The sequence below is a fragment of the Rattus rattus genome, chromosome 10, assembly GCF_011064425.1.
Source record: "Rattus rattus isolate New Zealand chromosome 10, Rrattus_CSIRO_v1, whole genome shotgun sequence".
Taxonomy (NCBI): domain Eukaryota; kingdom Metazoa; phylum Chordata; class Mammalia; order Rodentia; family Muridae; genus Rattus; species Rattus rattus.
In genome coordinates, this window is record NC_046163.1 from 88,044,838 (window position 1) to 88,066,390 (window position 21,553).

The following is a 21,553-nucleotide window of genomic DNA, read 5'->3' on the forward strand; positions in this document are numbered from 1 at the left end:
TGACTGCCCAATCCTACTTAGCTTTTCAAAATATCATCCCGGTTTACGTGCTTTTGAATCCTTTTGTTTTCACTCAAAATTTTCAATACATAATTCTGTGGTATATAATCTAATGTGTCTAATTAAACATTACTTCTATTTGTAAAACTTAGCAGTACAAATATTTACTACTATGGGACTGCCTCAGAAAAAAATAACTGAATCAAAATAATAACATTCAGAAATATTGAAAAAATATTGAATTTGATTTGGTCCTCTGCAGGCTCATTTGTATGAAAAAGAAACAAATGTCAGTTAGATGGAAGATTAGGAAATTGTGTCCATAAAAATTTCGAGTATCTCAGGACATCTTCTGGACAGAATGTGAAGAAATAGAAGACACAAAAATAGTCAAACATGTCAATCCATGAATAGTGGGAATTTTGATTACTATATGTAATGAATTTTTCTGTATCATCCCTCTTCAGCTTGCCAAACAAATAATTTAAAATAAATCTAAGTCTTAGAATGCATTTTTTCATTTTTTTCTTTTTCTTGTTGACAGGACCTAATTATGTAACCCTGTCTAACTGGGCACTTCATGTGCAAACAAGTCTAGTTTGAATTCACAGAAATCTACCTCCCCTTGACTGCCAAGTGCTGGGACTAACTTGTTGCTACACTGTCTTTGACAAAAAATGACAACTGTTGAGGTTGTTTGAAGCATAGAAATTCAGAGGCTAGCTTCCACCTGGTCCTTTGTGCTGGGACAGACAGCTAGCTAGTCTGCTCCCTGGAAGAGGCTATATCTTGAGGCATACCAGAGAATCCTCTTTCAATCAGACCATTTGGTAAGCACCCTCCCACTGTCCCATAGCTGCTGTTCCCAGGAAGAGGCTATCTTCTGAGGCATACCAGAGGATGCACTGCACTCAGAGCATTTCACTCCTAGCTAGTCTGCTCTCCAGAAGAAGCCATATCAGAAGATTGTCAGCACTCAGAGCATTTGATACCGTTTAATAAAGTATCCAAGGAGATCTCCTGCACCCATGGTATCTGACACCATAGATGGAGGCATCCCAAGAGGTCCAATGCACTCAGGACTCCACAGCTTGAAGGCATCCCAGGAGTATCTCTGTATACAGGGCACATGGGCAACTGACACCTCAGTCGATACCTCCCTGGCGCTCTGTGGCATACAGAGAAACTGACCCAAAACACTGAAAGCAACTCTGGAGTCTGCTGCAAACAGAAACCACAGTCCACAACCCGCCTTAAACCCCAGAACAGCTTCACACAGGATAAGAATTTGAATGCTCCTCCAAAGAACCAAGAGTCTAAAGACCTCCCAGGAGACCTACTGAAGTCAAGGCAACAAATCTGTAGCTTCTCTGCCCATCTGAATACCCTCCAGTTGAAAGACCCCACAGAAGAACTGCTACAGCCAGTGCAGCACACCCAACAGGAGACCTGTGGCAATCCATGGACAAAGAGACAGACTCCAGACAGTCACCCAGACCAGTAAACAACAGAGACAACCAGAGGGCAAGAGGCAAATGTAAGATCATAAGCAACAGAACCCAATATATGTGGCCATCATCAGAACTCAGTTCTCCCACCACAGCAAGCCCTGCATATACCAACACACCTGAAAAAGCAGGATGCTGACCTAAAATTCTATCTTATGAAGATACTAGAGTCCTTTAAGAGGATATAAATACCTCACTGAAAGAAAGGCAAAAAAAAACAAAAAACAAAAAAAACAAAAACAAGTAAACAGGTCAAAGCCCTGGAAGAGGAAACAAAAAATAATTCCTTAAAGAAATAAAGAAAAACAAATTGAACAGGTAAAGGAATTGGATAACATGGTCCGAGACTTAAAAGTGAAAGTAGAAACAATAAAAAAATAAAAAATCACACAAATGGAGGCAAATCTGGAACTGAAAAACCTAGGAAAGAGGTCAGGAATTACAGATGTAAGTCTCACCAACAGAATACAAGAGATAGAAGAGAGAATATCAGGTGCAGTAGATACCTTAGAAGAGATTGACACATGAGTAATGTCAGAGGGGTGGGAAAGGGGGTGATTGGGGTGGGGGAAAACCCTCATAGAAGAAGCGAAAGAGTATGGGATAGGGGGCTTATGGCCACAAAACCGGGAAAGGCAATAATGTTCAAAATATTAATAAAAAATCCAATTTAAAAAAAGAAAGAATAAAAGAAAGAAAGAGAGAAAGAAAAATATATAAAAAGGAGATTGACATAATTGTCAAAGAAAATTCTAAACATATAAAAACTTCTACCCCAAAAATATCCAGGAAATTCAGGACACAATGAAAAGACAAAAATCAAAGAATAATTGGAATAGAGGAGAATGGAGCTAGAGATTCCCAGCTCAAAGGTCCTGAAAACATCTTCAACAAAATCAAAGATGAAAACTTCCCCAACTTAAAGAAAGAGATGGCCATAAAGGTACAATAAGCTTATAGGACACCAACCAAATGGGACCAGAAAAGAAAATCTGCTCATCACATAATCATCAAAACACTAAACCCATGGAACAAGGTTAGAATATTAAAATCTGCAAGGTAATAGAGCCAAGTAATGTACAAAGGAAGACCTACTAGAATTACACCAGACTTCTCAACAGAGACTATGAAAACCAGAAGAGACTGGTCAGAGAACATACAAACTCTTAAACAACACAAATGCCAGCTCAGGCTACTACACACAGCAAAAACTCAATCAACATAGATGGGGAAACCAAAATATTACAGGAATAAAGGAAATTCAAACAGTATCTATGTAGCAATCCAACCCTCCTAGAAGATCCTAGAAAGAAAAGGCCAACAAAATGAAGGTACCTACCCAAAGAAAAGACAAGACATTAAGCATCTCACAAAAAAGCCAAAAGGAGAGAACCACAAGCACATGAAACCACCTACGAAAACAAATATAACAGAAACCAACAATCATCTAGCTTTAATATGCCTCAATGTTTATGGACTCAACTCATCTGTACAAAGACAAGCTAACAGACTTGATAAGTAAACAAGAGCCAGCATTTTGATGCACACAAGAAACCTACCTCAATAAGAGACAGAGACTATCTCAGAGTACAAAGATGGCTAAAGGTCTTCCAAGTAAATGGTCCCAAGAAACAAGCTGGAGTTGCCATCCTAATATCCAATCAAATAAACTTTCAACCAAAAGTTATCAGGCATGATGAGGAAGGACATTTTATATTCATCAAAGGAAAAACCCACGAAAAGAAATTTTCAGTTCTGAACATCTGTGCACCAAACTCAAGGGCACCCACATTCCAAAAAGAAACTTTACTAAAGTTCAAAACACCCATTGAACCCCACACCATAGTGATAGGAGACTTCAACACCAACGGAAAGATCATTGAAACAGAAACAAAACAGAGACACACTAAATCTAATACAGATTATGAACCAAATGGATTTAACAGATGTTTATAGAACATTTCACCCTAAAGCAGAAGAATACACCTTTTTCTCAGCACCTCCTAATACTGTCTCCAAAATCAACCATATAATTGGTCACAAAGCAAACATCAATCAGTAAAAGAAGATTGAAATAATCTCATGCACCCTATCAGTCTACCCTGCCCTAAAGCTGGTTTTCAATAACATCAGAAACAATAGAACACCCACATTCATGTGGAAACTGAACAACTCTCTACTCAATGATAATTTGTTTGGGGAAGAAATAAAAAAAAAGAAATTAAAAACTTCTGAGAATAATGAAAATGTTGACACGTCATAGCCAGATTTATGGGACACAATGAAAGCAATTCTGAGAGGAAATTTAAATCACTAAGTGCCCTTGTAAAGAAATTCAAGAGATCTCACACTAGCAATTTAACAGCACACCTGAGAACTCTATAATAAACAGAAGCAAATTCACCCAAAAGGAATAGAAGGTAGGAAAAAAGTCAAACTCAGGCCTGAAGTCAACCAAATAGAAACAAAGAGAAAAATACAAGGAATCAACAGAAGCAAAGGTGGTTTTTTGAGGGAATTAAACCCCTAGCCAAACTAATAAAGGGCACAGAGGCAATATCCAGATTCACAAAGTCAGTAAACAAAAAGGAGACATAACAACAGAAACAGAAAATCATCAGATCCTATAACAAAAGCCTATTCTGAACAATACTGGAAAATCTAGGTGAAATGGACAGTTTTTTTTAGACAGATACCAAAAGCCAAAGTTAAGTCAAGAGCAGGTAAACTTACTAAACAGGTTTATACCCCATAAGGAAATAGAAGACATCAATAACCTCCCAACCAAAAAAGCACAGAGCCAGATAGATTTAGTTCAGAATTCTACTAGACATTCAAAGAAGACTTAATACCAATAATTGTCGTACTATTCTGCCTCCGCCAGCGGGAACCCAGTTATTCATGGTCCCAAAGAGGCTTTCTACCTGTAAGTCAAGGGGGTGGAGAAAAGAAGGAGACCAAGGAAAAGTTCCGTTGTCAAGGTCTCGTTTATTGAGAGAAATGTACAGCATTTAAAGCTCTGAGACAGGAATAGAAGGGGGAACTGAAGATTAGGGTGGAGGAGTATTGGGAAGTGCCCAGGGATATAGGGTGAATCACTAAACTGCAAGATATCCTCCTTAAACAAAGAGGCAACAGTCTTCCAGGGACATGTTCTTTGAAAAGGTCTAACCCTTCTCAGGAATCTGCTCAGGGACATCTGGTGTTTTGCTCAGGCTGAAACATCCTGTGATTGTTCCCGGGGTCTTCCTGGGAGAGGCTTTTGTCCAACAATCTCATAATCTTACAGCAGCCACCTAGGGATGAGCATCTGTGGCCATCAGCCCAGAGTCACAGAGCAGCCACCTTGAGCTATGCAGTCACAAAGCGGCCATGCCCAAAATCAATACGCCTCCCTACACTATTCCATGAAATGCAAACAGAAGAACACTACCTAATTTATTCTATTAAGCAACATTTTCTCTGATACTTAAACCACACAATGACCCAACCAAAAAAGAGAACTTAAGACCAATCTTGCTTATGAATATTGATGCAAAAATACTCAATAAAATCCATGCAGACTGAATCCAAGAACACATCAAAACAATCATTCACCACAATCATGCAGGCTTCATCCCAGGGATGCAAAGTTGTTTTAATATGTGAAAACCCATTAATGTAATCCACTATATACACAAACTCAAAGAAGAAAAAAAATCACATGATCACCTCTTTAGATGCAGAAAAAACATTTGAAAAAATACAACACCCCTTCATGTTAAAGTATCAAAAAGGTCTGGAAATCAAGGTCCATACCTAGACATAATAAAAACAATTTACTGTAAACCAACTGCCAGTATCAAAGTAAAGGGTGAGATACTTGAAGTAATTCACTTAAAATCTGGTACAAGACAAGGATGCCTACCAACCCCACATTTATTCAATATAGTCTTTGAAGTGCTAACTAGAACATTAAAACAACCCAGAGATCAAAGGGATATAAATTGGCAAAAAAGATATAAAGGTACCACTATTTGTAGATGATATGATCATATACTTAACCATCCCCAACAATTCTGCCAGAGAATTTCTTTAGCTGATGAACAATTTCAGCAAAGTGGCTGGGTATAAAATTAACTCAACTAAATCAGTAGCCTTCCTTTATACAAATGATAAGCAGGCTGAGAAAGAAATTAGAGAAACAATTCCCTTTACAATAGCCACAATAATATGTAATGTCTTACAGTAATACTAACCAATCAAGTGAAAAATCTTTATGACAATAACTTCAAGTCTCTCAAGAAAAAAAATCAAAGATTTCAGAAAGTGAAGAAATCTCCTATGCTTATGGATTGGAAGAATTAACATAATAAAAATGGCTAACCAACCAAAGGTGATCTGGAATCCCCATCAAAATCCCAATACAATACTTCAAATACATGGAAAAATCCATTCCTAATGCACCTGGAAAGGCAAAAAAAAAAAAAAAAAAAAAAAAAAAAAAAAAAAACAAACAAAGAAACAAACAAACAGACAAAAAACAACAACAACCCAAAAAACTAAAACAAACAAAGAAACAAAAAAAAACAAACAAAACAAAAAAATAAACAGAATAGCAAAAACAATTCTTAACAATAAAAGAACATCTGGAGGAATCACCATTCCTGACCTCAAGCTCTACTATAGAGCAATAGTGATAAAAAAAAATGCATGGCACTAGTACAGAGACAGACAGTTGATCAATGGAATAGAATTGAAGACCACAAAATAAAACCACAAACTTATGCACACTTGATATTGGACAAAGAAGCCAAAAATATGGAATGGAAAAAAGGAAGCATCTTCAATAATGTTGCTGGTCTAACTGGCTGTCTGTATGTAGAAAAATGAAAATAGACCCAAATTTGTCACCTGGCACAAATCTCAAGTCTAAGCGAATCAAGGACCTCAACATAAAACCATATATACTGAACCTAACACAAGAGAAAATGAGAAAGAGCCTTGAACTCATTGACCCAGCCAAAGACTCACACTCTAAGATCAAGAATTAATGTATGGCAGCTCATGAACCTGGAAAGCCTCTGGAAGGCAATTGACATAGTCAATAAGACAAATTGTCAACCTGAAGACTGGGGAATAAAATCTTCGCTAACCCCACATTCGATAGAGGGCTATTATACAAAATATATGAAGAGCACAAGAAACTAACCACTAAAAAAAAAAAAACAAAGAAACCAGTCAAAAACGGGGTATAAAACTAAACAGAGAATTCACAACAGAGGAATTTCGAGTGGCTGAGAAATGCCTAAAAAATGTCCAAATTCCTTAGTGGTCAGAGAAATGCAAATCAAATGACCCTGAGGTTCAACCTTACACCAATCAGAATGGCTAAGATCAAAACCTGAAGTGACAACACATGTTAAAGAAGATGTGGAGAAAGAGAACACTCCTCCATTGTTGCTGGGATTGCAAATTGGTACAACCACTCTGGAAATCGATTTGGAGGTTCCTCAAAAAATTGGACATCGTATTACCTGAGGACCCAGCCATACCAGTCCTGGGTATATACCAAAAAGATGTGCCAAAATGTCACAGAAGCACCTATTTCACTGTGTTCATAGCAGCCTTATTTGTGATAGCCAGAAGATAGAAACAACCCAGATGTCCCACGACAGAAGAATGGATACAGAAAACGTGTTTCATTTACATAATTGAATACTACCCAGCCATTAAGAAGTAGGAAATCCTCAGCTTTGTAGGCTAATGGATGGAAATAGAAAATATCATCCTAAGTGAGGAAACTCAGGCCCAAAAGAACATGAATGTACTCACTAATATTTGGATATTAGCTGAAAATAAGGTACAGAATACACAAGATACAGTCCACGGAACTCAGAAAGCTCAACAAGCTGCATTGTCTAAGTGAGGATGCCTCAGTCCCACTTGGGAGGGAGAAGAAAGCAATCACAAGGGAGCAGGAGGGATGGACTGAGTAGGGAACTAGGACAAGGGTGGGGAGAGGGGAACATGATCTAGTATTGAGTGGGGGAAAAGAGTGAAGCCCCGAGAGCCAGCAGAAAGAATGGAACCAGAAGACCTATGGAGGTAGGAGGTTGGGTGGACCCTCTAGAATGTACCAGAGATCTGGGAGGTGAGAGATTCTCAGGAATCCAATTTAGGGACCCTAAATGAAGTGTCCTTACAGAGGGAAGAGGGAATTGTAGAGCCCATTTCCAACAGAAAGACAGGGTATCAAGTGTGGAATGGGGTTGCTATACCACAGTCAAAACTCTGATCCATTTGCTCCTGTCTGAAAGAACTGCAGGGATGGTAATGGTGAAGAGCCTGAGGAAGAAAAGCTCCAGGGACAGGCCCAAAAGTGTATCCAGCTCAAGGGGAGGCCCCAAGGCCTGACAGCATTACTGAAGCTATGAAGCACTCACAAAAAGGGAACTATCATGACTGCCCTCTGAAAGACCCAACAAGCAGCTGAAAGAGTCAGATGCAGATATGTGCACCCAACCAACGAACAGAAGCTGCTGAACCCTGTGGATGAATTAGGGAAAAGCTGGAAAACGCTGAGGAAGAGGCAGCCCTGTAAGAGGACCAGCAGTCTCAATTAGCCTGGAACCCCAATATCTCTCCAACAAGGCAGCATACACCAGCTAAGATGAGTACCCATATATATATATATATATATATATATATATATATATATATATATATCAAGCAGAGGACTGCTGTGTCTGGGTTTAGTCAGGGAAGATGCTTCTAGTACTCAGGAGACTTGAGGCCTCAGGGAATTTAGTGGTTTGGTGGTGTGGGTTGGGTGGGGACATCCTAGTGGAGACCTGGGGCGTGGGGCAGGGCTGGAGGAGGTATGGGATGTGGAAAGTAGGAGGGTGGACCGGGAGGGGAATGAAATCTTGAGTGTAAAAATAAAAAACAGAATTAATTATAAAAGAGAAATACAGAGACTAAATGGAAATACATGGAGTCAAACTATGAAATTAAATTTCATGAAATAAAAGTAAATAGAGTAGGATATGGCTGTAGAATGGAACATTCATAGATTTCTCCTTGATGCTCCATTTATTTTACTTGAACTTATGGCTTAATACAATTATTTGAGAATTCCTTTTTAGTTTTAATAACTGCAGACTAATGTATTCCCATGACAATACAATTGGTATTTATTAAATGCAGCTTATAATTTCTACATAAGCCCAAACTTTCTGATTGTAAACAAATATATAAGCAGCTGTATGTAAACAAATATGAAGCAGGTATTTTAATATGTGATCCACATAATCATATTAAGTTTTCATACTCTTGCCACAGTAAGTTTTATATTGTTTAATCAATGAGAAGATGGAAATAAATGTATCTGATAATAGTATTAAAATCTATTTGTAGGCTGGAATCTGAATGAAACCTAAACAACCTGTTCATCATTTCCTTTTTTTTTTTTTTTTTGTGGTGCTCAAAAGTAGTTTTCTTTAATTTTACATTTCAAATGGTATACTCTTTCCCTCCTCCCATTCCTCCTCCCTACTCCCTTCTTCCATGAAAATGCTCCTGCTCCGACACACTCATTCCTACCTCAGCACCCGGACATTCTCTAACACTGGAAAAAATAAACCTTTACAGCACCAAGTGCGTCTCCTATGGATGCCAGACAATGCCATCATCTGCTACTTATGCAGCTGGAGCCACAGGACCCTCCATGTGTCTTCTTTGGTTGGTGGTTTACTCTTGGGGTGTGGTTGGTTGATATTGTTGTTTTTCCTATGGGGTTGCAAACCCCTTCAGCTCCTTCAGTCCTTCCTCTAACTTCTCCATTGGGCTGCCTGTGCTATATTATTTCCTTTACATTCAGAATTTTGCTGTTTTCTTTAATACACACCATTCTATAAAGAATGCCAAAAGTCTATGTTAATCAGCAATGTTTTCCAGCAATCAATTTGTAGCAATAATTTGAATTTTTGATTCAATTGGGTAAAGTGAAGTGTAAATTAAATTCAAATATTTTGTAAAATTTTGTTTGTGTTTTAACATGTTATCCATTTTTCATTAAAGTTCACTTAAAGCAAAATGTAAATCTACATCAAAGCCTAACAACAACTATCACAACAAAAATTTCAAATACATTATGTCTTCTTCCTTCTTTCTCAGTGAGACAATTAAATAATGCAGCCACCAAATCAAATGGAAAGGAAAATCATTAGCAAGATAAGCATGGCAGAAAAAATAGAAAATGGAGAGAGACAGGAATATATACATACTTTTGATTTTTTAACAAGTAAGGAATATAAATCTACATGAAGCCATTAAATTCAACTTTCTATTGAAAGGTCTGCAAATTGATATGTCTGATTCCATAATCTATTAAATAGGATGAAAAACTTACGGATGTTCTTCACAGAATTCATCTTTAATGGTCACTGCAATGTAGCTCTCAACTTGTGAAATAGTAAAGAAAGATAATTATAAAAGTAAGTGCAGTAAGAAATAATGGATAAAATATCTACTGGTAAATACATATAGTAATAATATTATGTATAATTATGTTAAATTAATAAGATAATGTAAGTTATGTAATCATCTTGTGTATTTATTTTTCAAATAAAAATTTCTTGATAATTTGTTTTCCATAATATGCACTTAAATGACAAAATTAACAGCAGCAATAAGAATGATAACCTTGAGCATAATTTTGCCAATATATATTTTTTATAATTTCACAGTATTCATATATAAAATTATATAATCAATGTAAATTGTTCACATTTTAATATCTATAATCTAACTCCCAATATTGGATATTATCAATATTGTGATATTCTGTTAGTTACTATATTTTCCTTTATTAATAGACAGTAGAAGAAATAGAAACGTAATTTCCAGGATAATTTTCCCTCTGAAGTACTTTATATTATCAAAACTAACTCTCAACTACTAAATTGCAGTTGGCAACAATAGAAGTAACTGTATGTAAGTATGGAAATAGGGAAACAACCACCCTGCACAGTGATTTACTGTTGAAATTTGAATTCCTCTCTACACTTCCTTCTTTACATAAATCTTGGAAGAATTTTAGCACTGGTTTTATTTAAAATCATTTCATTAACATTAGTAACTATCAAGGTACATAGATCAAAAGGATTTTTTAAAATGTTTTCCTACAGCAATGAAGATTTCAGAGGACTTAGGTAAAGCAAGAAGTTGAAATATTGGGAGACAAAGATAAATGACTTTTCAAGTTCTATCACCTTTACTAAGTGTAAATTGAGAACATTACATGTGAAGATTAAAAAAATACTTAGATATGTGTTTATAGTGACTATTCTGCCAGCACATAACAAATACAGAGGGGAACATTCACAGCCAACCATTGAACTGAGAATAAGGTCCCCATTGGAGGAGTTAGAGAAAGGATTGAAGCAGTTGAAGGTGTTTGCAACCCCATAAGAACAAGAATACCAACCAACCAGAGCTCCCAGGGACAAAACCAGTACCTAGACAGTACAGATGGAAAGATCCATGGCTCCATCTGCATATGTAGCAGAGGATGGCCTTGTTGGGCACCAATGGGAGAAGTCCTTGGTCCTGCCAAGGCTGGACACCCTTAGTTCAGGGGAATGTCAGGGTGGGGAGACAGGAGAGGGTGGGTGGATAGGTGGGGGAACACCCTCATAGAAGCAGGGGGATGGGGATGGGATAGGGGGGTTGTGGTGGGTAACTGAGAAAGGGATAACATTTGAAATGTAAGTAAATAAAAAAAATATTCAATAAAAGCAAGGACATAAAAAAATGGAAGACAGCCACCTTTGTGAGGTAGTCTAAATTTTTACTACAATGTGCTCCACATCTCTAGCATTTTACAATTCAAAAATTTGAGGCACATACTTAATGAGTTTTCTTGTAGCCTACTGAAGAAAGAAAACAATGGGAAAAGAAGCCACATTTCAAATAACAATCTTATGTACTTTGGTAAACAGAAAATGTGACCACTGGAAAGGAAAATAATTGACATGTTGACTAGTTTCATTATTCTGCTCTCTTTAAAATTTGGTATTGATTTTATATTATATCATATCAAGTTAGAATTGCCCACTTATACATTGAAAATATATAAAGTGTGCATGTATGTTTTCACTTATTTTAATCTTTAATCATTTCTTTTTCTACATTTTCAAAATGAGTACTTTAAAATACTTCAAATTGATAGTTTATAATATATGTTACATTTTAACTACATGCATAAATTTATTTTGACTTATTGATAGGAATAATATATAAGGAAGTCCTGTAATTCTCAAAAATAAGATCATTATTGGCAACATTTACTATTTAACTATTTACTTGTTTATGATTTAAAATGTCACTCAACAGAACATTTTTTTATTGATTTTGATCTTTTGCCTTCTCAGAATTTTCTATTCTATGTAAGAAGTCTTTTGAATAAATAAATATTACACTGTAAGTCATTAAAATATTTATCATGATAAAGTCTATAACTTTTTTCTTGATCACTATATAATTCGCTGCCTTAGACAAACAATAAATTTAATATCTGATTACTTAACATACATCTAATAAATAGGGCTGTAATATACTACACTTATTATGCTTATACCAAACTTTTTTTGTGATTTTTTTCTTTTCTTTATTTTTCTTTCATTTTTATTAAATTGGGTATTTCTTATTTATATTTCAAATGTTATTCACTTTCCAAGTTTCCTGTCCATCAGCCCCTAAAGCCTCACCCTCCCCTTCTATATGGCTGTTCCTCTCCCCATCCACCCACATTACCATAATTTTTTTTCATCTTTATTAGCTTGAGTATTTCTTATTTACATTTCAATTTTTACTCCCCTATCCGGTTTCTCGGCCAACATCCCCCTAACCCCTCCCCCTCCCCGTCTCTGTGGATGTTCCCCTCCCCATCCTCCCCCCATTACCTCCCTCCCCTCAAAAAGCATGTTTTCTGGGGGTTCAGCCTTGGCAGGACCAAGGGCTTACCCTTCCACTGGTGCTCTTACTAGGCTATTCATTGCTACGTATGCAGTTGGAGTCCAGGGTTAGTCCATGTATAGTCTTTGGGTAGTGGCTTAGTCCTTGGAAGATCTGGTTGGTTGGCACTGTTGTTCATAAGGGGTTTCAAGCCCCTTCAAACTCTTTCAGTCCTTTCTAAGATTCCTTCAACCAGGGTCCCGTTCTCAGTTCAGTGGTTTAATGATGACATTCGCTTATATATTTGCTGTACTCTGGCTTTGTCTCTGAGGAGAGATCTACATCAGTTCCTGTCGGCCTGCACTTCTTTGCTTCATCCATCTTATCTAGTTTGGTGGCTGTGTATGTATGGGCCACATATGGGGCAGCTCTCAATGGGTGTTCCTTCTGCCTGTCTTCTAAACTTTGCCTCCCTATTACTTCCCAAGGGTACTCTTGTTTCCCATTAAAAGAAGTAGTAAAGCATTCACATTTTGGTGATCCTTCTTGAGTTTCATGTGTTCCATGCATCCAAGGTAATTGGAGCATTTGGGCTAATATCCACTTATCAATAAGTACATGCCAAGTGTGTTTTTCTGTGATAGGGTTACCTTACTGAGGATGATATTTTCCATCCATTTTCCTATGAATTTCATAAAGTCATTGTTTTTTATAGCTGAGTAGTATTCCATTGTGTAGATGTACCATATTTTTGCCTCCATTCCTATGTTGAAAGGCATCTGAGTTCTTCCCAGCTTCCAGCTATTATGAATAAGGCTGCTATGAACATAGTGGAGCATGTGTCTTTGTTATATGTTGGAGCATCTTTTGGGTATATGCCCAAGAGAGTATAGCTGGGTTCTCTGGTAGTGCAATGTCCAATTTTCTGAGAAACCTCCAAATTGATTTCCAGAATGGTTGTACCAGTCTGCAATCCCACCAACAATGGAGGAGTGCTCCTCTTACTCCACATCCTTGCCAGCATCTGTTGTCACCTGAGTTTTTGAGCTTAGCCATTCTCACTGGTTTGAGGTAGAATCTCAGGGTTGTTTTTATTTGCATTTCACTTATGACTAAAGATGTTGCACATTTCTGTAGGTGCTTCTCAGCCATTCGACATTCCTCAGCTGTCAATTCTTTGTTTAGCTCTGAACCCCATTTTTTAACAGGGTTTTTTGTGTCCCTGCAGTCTAACTTCTTGAGTTCTTTGTATATTTTGGATGTAAGCCCTCTATCTGTTGTAGGATTGGTAAAGATCTTTTCCTAATCTGTTGATTGTTGGTTTGTCCTACCAACAGTGTCCTATTGCTACAGTGAAACACCATATCCTTAAAGCAAGCTGATAGAAAATGTTTGTATGCCATACACTTCACAAAACAAGTCACAACAGGGCAGGTCCCTGGAGGCTGGAACTGCTTCAGAGGCCATGGAGAGGTCCTGCTTACTGGCTTGTTCCATATTCCATATGGCTAACTAGCCTGCTTATTATGATACCCCAGATGTTTAGCCGAAGAACGGCACACCAAAAATGAACTGGGCTTTACTGCTTCAATTGCTTCTTAAGATAATATCCAGAGTCCTGGGAGGTGAAAGACTCTCAGGACTCAAAGAGAGGGGCCTTAGATGAAATGCTCTACAGAGGGAGAGAGAACTTGTAGAGTATGCTTCTAATAGACAGACAGGATAACAAATGGATGGAGTCATTCCACAGTCAAAAACTCTGACCCAGAATTGTTCCTGTCTAAAAGAACTGCAGGGCCAAAAATGGAGAAGAGCCTAAGGGAAAGGAGGTCCAGTGACCAGTCCAAACTGGGATTCAACTCGAGGGGAGACCTCAAGGCCTGACACTATTTATTATTGATGCTATATTTTTCTTACAAACATGAGTCTAACATGACTGCCTTCAAAGGGACCAAATAACCGCTGAAAGCATCAGGTGTAGATACACCCACCCAATGGACAGAAGCTTGTGACCCCTGTGTTTGAATAGGGAAAAGCTGGAAGAAGGTGAGGAGGAGGAAGACCCCAATAGAAGACCAGAAGCCTCAACTAACCTGGACCCCTGAGATCTCTCAGGAACTGACTCACCAACCAGGTCACATACATTAGCTGATAGGAGGTCCCAACATGTATACATCAGACGACTGCCTAGTCTGGCCTCAGTGAGAGAAGATACACCTAACCCTGGAAAGGCTTGAGGCCTCAGGGTATGGGGAGGTCTGGTGGTGTGGGGGTGGGGAGAACCTCTTGGAGATGGGGGAGGTAGGGGATGAGGAACATTCAGAGAGTGGACTGCGAGGGGGCTAAAGACTAAACTGTTAAAAAAAAAAGATTAAAGAAAAAAAGGAAAGAAATTTTTTTACAGGCCAGAGTACAACCAGATCTTACAGAGGCAATTTTTTTTTCTTTTCTTTTCCTAAAACCATGATTTTCTTTTTATTTCAATAGTTCAGCAAATACATATACACATACTTACATGTACATATACACATGTATAATATATATACATTAGTAGAAATTAAGGCACAAAGAAAACATAGTAAAACATTAAAATTGGTTATCTAGTTAAAGAATGTGGAAAGTCCATTATACCACCTGGACACTTTCTGTAGCTTTGGGCTTTAAACACACAGACACAGATTTCAGTAATCACATGAAGCTAACTTACATTGATTTTAAGTAAAAATGCTGGCAATAAACTGATAATTCAGAATAATGGAATTCTGGGAAGGATAAGCTTATGAGGGAGAACTTCACAGGAGCTTCTGATACTGCAAATGTCTCAGTTCCAGTACAATATTGAACTTTCGTCTCTAGTTAGTAACAATACAATCTACACATTTTCCTAAATATATATTTCCCAACTAGGTTAACAAATAGGATGAGGTATATAAAAACATTTTCAAAGGAAAATAATTGCATATGATTATCTTCATGTGCGTGTGTGAAAAATAGGTTTCTACCTAAAGTTTGTATGCATTTGAGTGTATATATATATATATATATATATATATATATATATACTGTTTTGCTTTGTAATTTGTAAGGCTGCACTGACTTATTTTGCTTGTGATTTGATGATGAATTGTGAGAAAGGCAACTTGACTAGGTCCAGGCCTCAGAAGCACCAGAATATGTTCACTTTCAAAAAAGACAAGTTTACATTAAAAATGTAAATAAAATTTCAATTAAAAATGTAAAATTTGATAAAAGTGTTCAGACCGAAAAAATTAATGTAAAACTTCATGTTGGAGTGTGTAAACACTGCAAAAGAAGTTCTTGAATGGCATGTAAAATATAGCAAATACAAACCATGGTCAAAGCTTGAGAAATGTTTTAAAATGTTTAAGAAACTAATCTTCTTGGCAACAAAACAAAGAGAAGAAAAGCACACAAACATAATCTCACATCCAAATATGAATATAACAGGAAGCAACAATCACTATTCCTTAATATCTTTCAACATCAATGGTCTCAACTCCCCCCAAAAAAAGACATAGATTAACCAACTGGATACACAATGAGGACCTTGCATTCTTCTACCTACAGGAAACACACCTCAGAGACAGAAGATACTACCTCATAGTGAAAGGCTGGAAAACAAATGCAAGCAGTTGGTCTGAAGAAACAAGCAGGTGTAGCAATTCTAATATCAAATAAAATTGATGTTCAAACAAAAGTCATCAAAAAAGATAAGGAAGGACACTTCATATTCATCAAAGGAAAAATCCACCAAGATGAACTCTCAGTCCTAAATATATATGCTCCAAATACAAGGGCATGTACATACATAAATGAAAACACACTAAAGCTCAAAGCACACATTCCACCTCATACAATAATAGTGGAGATTTCAACACCCATTTCTCATCAATGGACAGATCATGGAAACAGAAATTAAACAGAGACATAGACAAAGAGAAGTCATGAACCAAATGGACTTAACAGTTATTTATAGAACATTCCATCCTAAAACAAAAGGATATACCTTCTTCTCACCACTTCATGATACTTTCTCCAAAATTGACCATATAATTGGTCATAACACAGGCCTCAATAGATACAGAAAGATAGAAATAATCCCATGCATCCTATCAGACCACCACGAGCTAAAGGAGGTCTTCAACAACAATAAGGGAAGAAATCCCACATATACATGGAAGTTGAACAATACTCTACTCAATGATAACCTGGTCAAGGAAGAAATAAAGAAAGAAATTAAAGACTTCTTAGAATTTAATGAAAATGAAGGTACAACATATCCAAACTTATGGGACATAATGAAAGCTGTGCTAAGAGGAAAACTCATAGCTCTGAGTGTCTGCAGAAAGAAACAGGAGAGAGCATATATTAGCAGCTTGACAGCACACCTAAAAGACCTAGAACAAAAAGAAGCAAATATACCCAGGAGGAGTAGAAGGCAGGAAATAATCAAACTCAGAGCTGAAATCAACCAAGTAGATACAAAAAGGACTGTACAAAGAATCAACAGAACCAAAAGGTGGTTCTTTGAGAAAATCAACAAAATAGATAAACCCTTAGTCAGACTAAGGAGAGGAAACAGAGAGTGTGTTCAAATTAACAAAAATCAGAAATGAAAAGTGAGACATAACTACAGAATCAGAGGAAAACAAAAAAAATCATATCCTACTATAAAAGCCTATATGAAACTTGAAAATCTGCAGGAAATGAACAGTTTCCTAGACAGATACCAGGTACTAAATTTAAATCAGGAACAGATAAACCATTTAATCGACCCCATAACTCCGAACAAAATAGAAGCAGTCATTAAAGGTCTCCCAACCAAAAAGAGCCCAGGTCTAGATGGGTTCAGTGCAGAATCTATCAGAACTTCATAGAAGACCTCATATCAATACTATCCAAACTAGTCCACAAAATTGAAGCAGATGGAGTGGTACCAAATTCTTTCTATGAAGCCACAATTACTCTTATAAATAAGCCACACAAAGACCCAAAAAAAAGAGAACATCAGACCAATTTCCCTTACGAATATCGACGCAAAAATACTCAATAAAATTCTGGCAAACCAATTCCAAGAGCACATCAAAACAATCAGTCATCATGATCAAGTAGGCTTCATCCCAGGCATGCAGGGATGGAAAACCATCAACATAGTCTACTATATAAAAAAACTGAAAGATAAAAAGCACATGATCATTTCATTAGACTTTGAGAAAGCATTTGACAAAATTCAACACCCATTCATGGTAAAAGTCCTGGAAAGAGTATGAATTCAAGGCCCATACCTAAACATAATAAAAGCCATATACAGCAAGACAGTAGCAAACATTAAACTAAATGGAGAGAAACTTGAAGCAATCCCACTAAAAATCAGGGACTAGACAAGGCTGCCCACTCTCTCTCTCTACTTATTCAGTATAGTTCTTGAAGATCTAGCCAGAGCAATCAGACAACAAAAGGAGATCAAAGGGATAGCGACTGGAAAAGAAAAAGTCAAAATATCACTATTTGCAGATGATATGATAATATATTTAAGTGATCCCAAAAGTTCCACCAGAGAACTACTAAACCTGATAAACACCTTCAGCAAAGTTGCTAGGTATAATTAGCTCAAATAAATAAGTAGTCTTCCTCTACACAAAAGAGAAACAAGCTGAGAAAAAAATTAGTGAAACGACACTATTCGTAAAAGTTTCAAATAATATAAAATACCTCGGTGTGACTTTAACCAAGCAAGTGAAAGATCTGTACGATAAGAACTTCAGTCTCTGAAGAAAGAAATTGAAGAAGACCTCAGAATATGGAAAGATCTCCCATGCTCATGGATTGGCAGGATTAATATAGTAAAAATGGCCATTTTACCGAAAGCGATCTACAGATTTAATGCAATCCCCATCAAAATACCAATTCAATTCTTCAGAGAGTTAGAGAGAACAATTTGGAAATTAATCTGTAGTAACTAAAAAAAAAAAACAAAAAAAAACAAGATATCGGTTGGGGATTTAGCTCAGTGGTAGAGCCCTTGCCTAGGGAGCGCAAGGCCCTGGGTTCGGTCCCTGGCTCTGAAAAAAAAAAGAACAAAAAAAAACCAAGATATCTAAAGCTATCATCAACAATAAAAGGACTTACGGCGGCATCACTATCCCTGAACTCTGCAGTATTACAGAGCAATAGTGATATAAACTGCATGGTATTTGTACAGAGGAAGATAGATAGACCAGTGGAATACAATTCCAGACCCAGAAATGAACCCACACACTTGTGGTCACTTGATTTTTGACAAAGGAGCCAAATCCATCCAGTGGAAAAAAGATAGCATTTTCAGCAAATGGTGCTGGTTCAAGTGGAGGTGAGCAGCTAGAAGAATGTAGATTGAATCCATGCTTATCACCCTGTACAAAGCTTAAGTCCAAGTGGATCAAGGACCTCCACATCAAACAAGATACACTCAAACTAATAGAAGAGAAAGTGGGGAAGAATCTCGAACACATGGGCACTGATAAAAATTTCCTGAACCAATGGCTTATGCTCTAAGATCAAGAATCGGCAAATGGGATTTCATAAAACTGCAAAGCTCCTGTAAGGCAAAGGACACTGTTGTTATGTCAAAAAGGCAAGCAACATATTGGGAAACGATCTTTACCAATCCTACAACTGATAGAGTGCTTATATCCAAAATATACAAAGAACTCAAGAAGTTAGACTGCAGGGAGACAAATAACCCTATTAAATATTAGGTTCAGAACTAAACAAAGAATTCACAGGTGAGGAATGCCAAATGGCTTAGAAACACCTAAAGAAATGTTCAACATCTTTAGTCATAAGGGAAATGCAAATCAAAACAACCCTGGGATTTCACCTCACACCAGTGAGAATGGGAAAAATCAAAAACTCAGGTGAGAGCAAATGCTGGGGAGGATGTGTAGAAAGAGGAACATTCCTCCATTGTTGGTGGGATTGCAGACTGGTACAACCATTCTGGAAATCAGCCTGGAGGTTCCTCAGAGAATTGGACATTGAACTACCTGAGGACCCTTCTATACCTTTCTTGCACATATACCCAAAAATGCCCCAACTTTTAACAAAGACACATGCTCCACTATGTTCATAGCAGCCTTATTTATAATAGCCAGAGCTGTAAAGAACTCAGATGCCCTTCAACAGAGGAATGGATACAGAAAATGTGTTACATATACACAACGGAATATTACTCAGCTATCAAAAACAATGACTTTATGAAATTCATAGGAAAATGGCCGGAACTGGAAAATATCATCCTGAGTGAGGTAACCCAATCACAGAAAAATACACATGGTATGCACTCATTGATAAGTGCATACTAAAATGCTTGAATTGCCCTAGATGCTAGAACACATGAAACTCAAAAAAAGGATGAACAAAATGCTAATGCTTCACCCTTCTTTAAAGGGGAAAAAGAATACCCTTGAAAGTAATAGGGAGGCAAAAGTTTAAAACAGAGGCAGAAGGAACACCATTGAGAGCCTGTCCTACATGTGGCCCATACATATACAGCCACCCAATTAGACAAGATGGATGAAGCAAAGAAGTTCAGGCCGACAGGAACCGGATGTAGATCTCTCCTGAGAGACACACCCAGAATACAGAAAATACAGAAGGGAATGCCATCATTAAACCACTGAACTGAGATTGGGACCCTGGTTGAAGCAATCTTAGAAAGGACTGAAAGAGCTTGAAGGGGCTTCAGACCCCATATGAACAGCAAGCCAAACAACCAGATCTTCCAGGGACTAACCCCCTACCAAAGACTATACATGGACTGACCCTGAGCTCCAACCTCATGGGTAGCAATGAATTACCTAGTAAGAACACCAGTGGAAGTGGAAGCCCTTGGTCCTGCCAAGACTGAACCGCCAGTGAATGTGGTTGTTGGGGTGAGGGTGGTAATGAGGGGATGATGGGGAGAGGATCACCAATAGAGGAGGGGAGGGAGATGGATTAGGGGGTTTTTGGCCAGGAAACTGGGAAATGGAATAACAATTGAAGTGTAAATAAGAAATACCCAAGTTAATAAAGATGGGGGAAAAAAAGGACAGTAAATGACTCTTACCTCATAATGTTTAGACCATACACCTGTGACCTTGTAGTTTGTGAAAAATGTGGAAGGAAAAGGTCATTATTCCATTTTATAAAGAAAGAGAACTTCAGAAAATACTGAAAATTAAGGTTCTAAACATAGAAGAAGCTGAAATTGAAGGAAAACAGTGATAAGGTCTTATATGCTGAATATGATTAAGATGACCAGGATGAGGACACTCAGGCCTGACAGCAATGAGTCGTTTGCGGAGAGAATCAGAAAAGGTTGTTTCAATAGGCAGAACTGGTTCTTGAGCAACACTGGTTACTAATACCACTTGAGTAACAGAATCTTAAAGATTTTCACAATAACACTTAAGCTGCATATGCAGAATATGTGTGGGTACATCATGGCATGTTGTATAAAACCTACAGAAAGTGTTTAGAAAAACATATTACCTAATGTCACATTATTCAGTATTGAAAATTTGTGATTGTATCAAAACTATCTCATGGAAAACGAAGATTACTAGCTCTGAGTACATTTTTGTAGCCTGATCTTGGTTATATGACATCTTTAGCAAAAGTCCCCTTACGTTTTACAGAGACATTTTCTTAATTGAGGTTCCCTCCTCTTGGATGACTTAAGAGCATGTTCCAAGTTGATACAAACTGTTCAACACACTATAGATTTTGAAACTTTTTAAACAATATTTCTTAATCATATGTGTTTTGTCTTTTTAGTTCTATGACTCATTTTTAAATTGGGTTACTTCATTTTACATTCATTTATCAGCTACTCATATATTATGTATAATAAAACACTGTCAGCTGTCTAATTGATAAGTATTTTCCCATATTCAAGAAGCTTTCTATACACATGTGTAATCATGTTTATTGCTATGTAGTAGCATTTAGTTTCATCATGTATAATTAGTTCATTGCAGGTCTGAATGCCTGCGCCATCCCTTGTGTCAATGAGTTTAAGCTATATTCTTCTTTCTCATATATCAGATTCAGATAATTATGTC

At 37.2% G+C, this 21,553-nt stretch overlaps 1 pseudogene; it reads left to right on the top strand.

The window, feature by feature from the left end:
• Positions 1 to 15,565: 15,565 nt before the first annotated feature.
• LOC116910884 lies at positions 15,566 to 20,772 on the top strand (annotated as a pseudogene).
• The last annotated feature ends 781 nt before the right edge of the window (positions 20,773 to 21,553 follow it).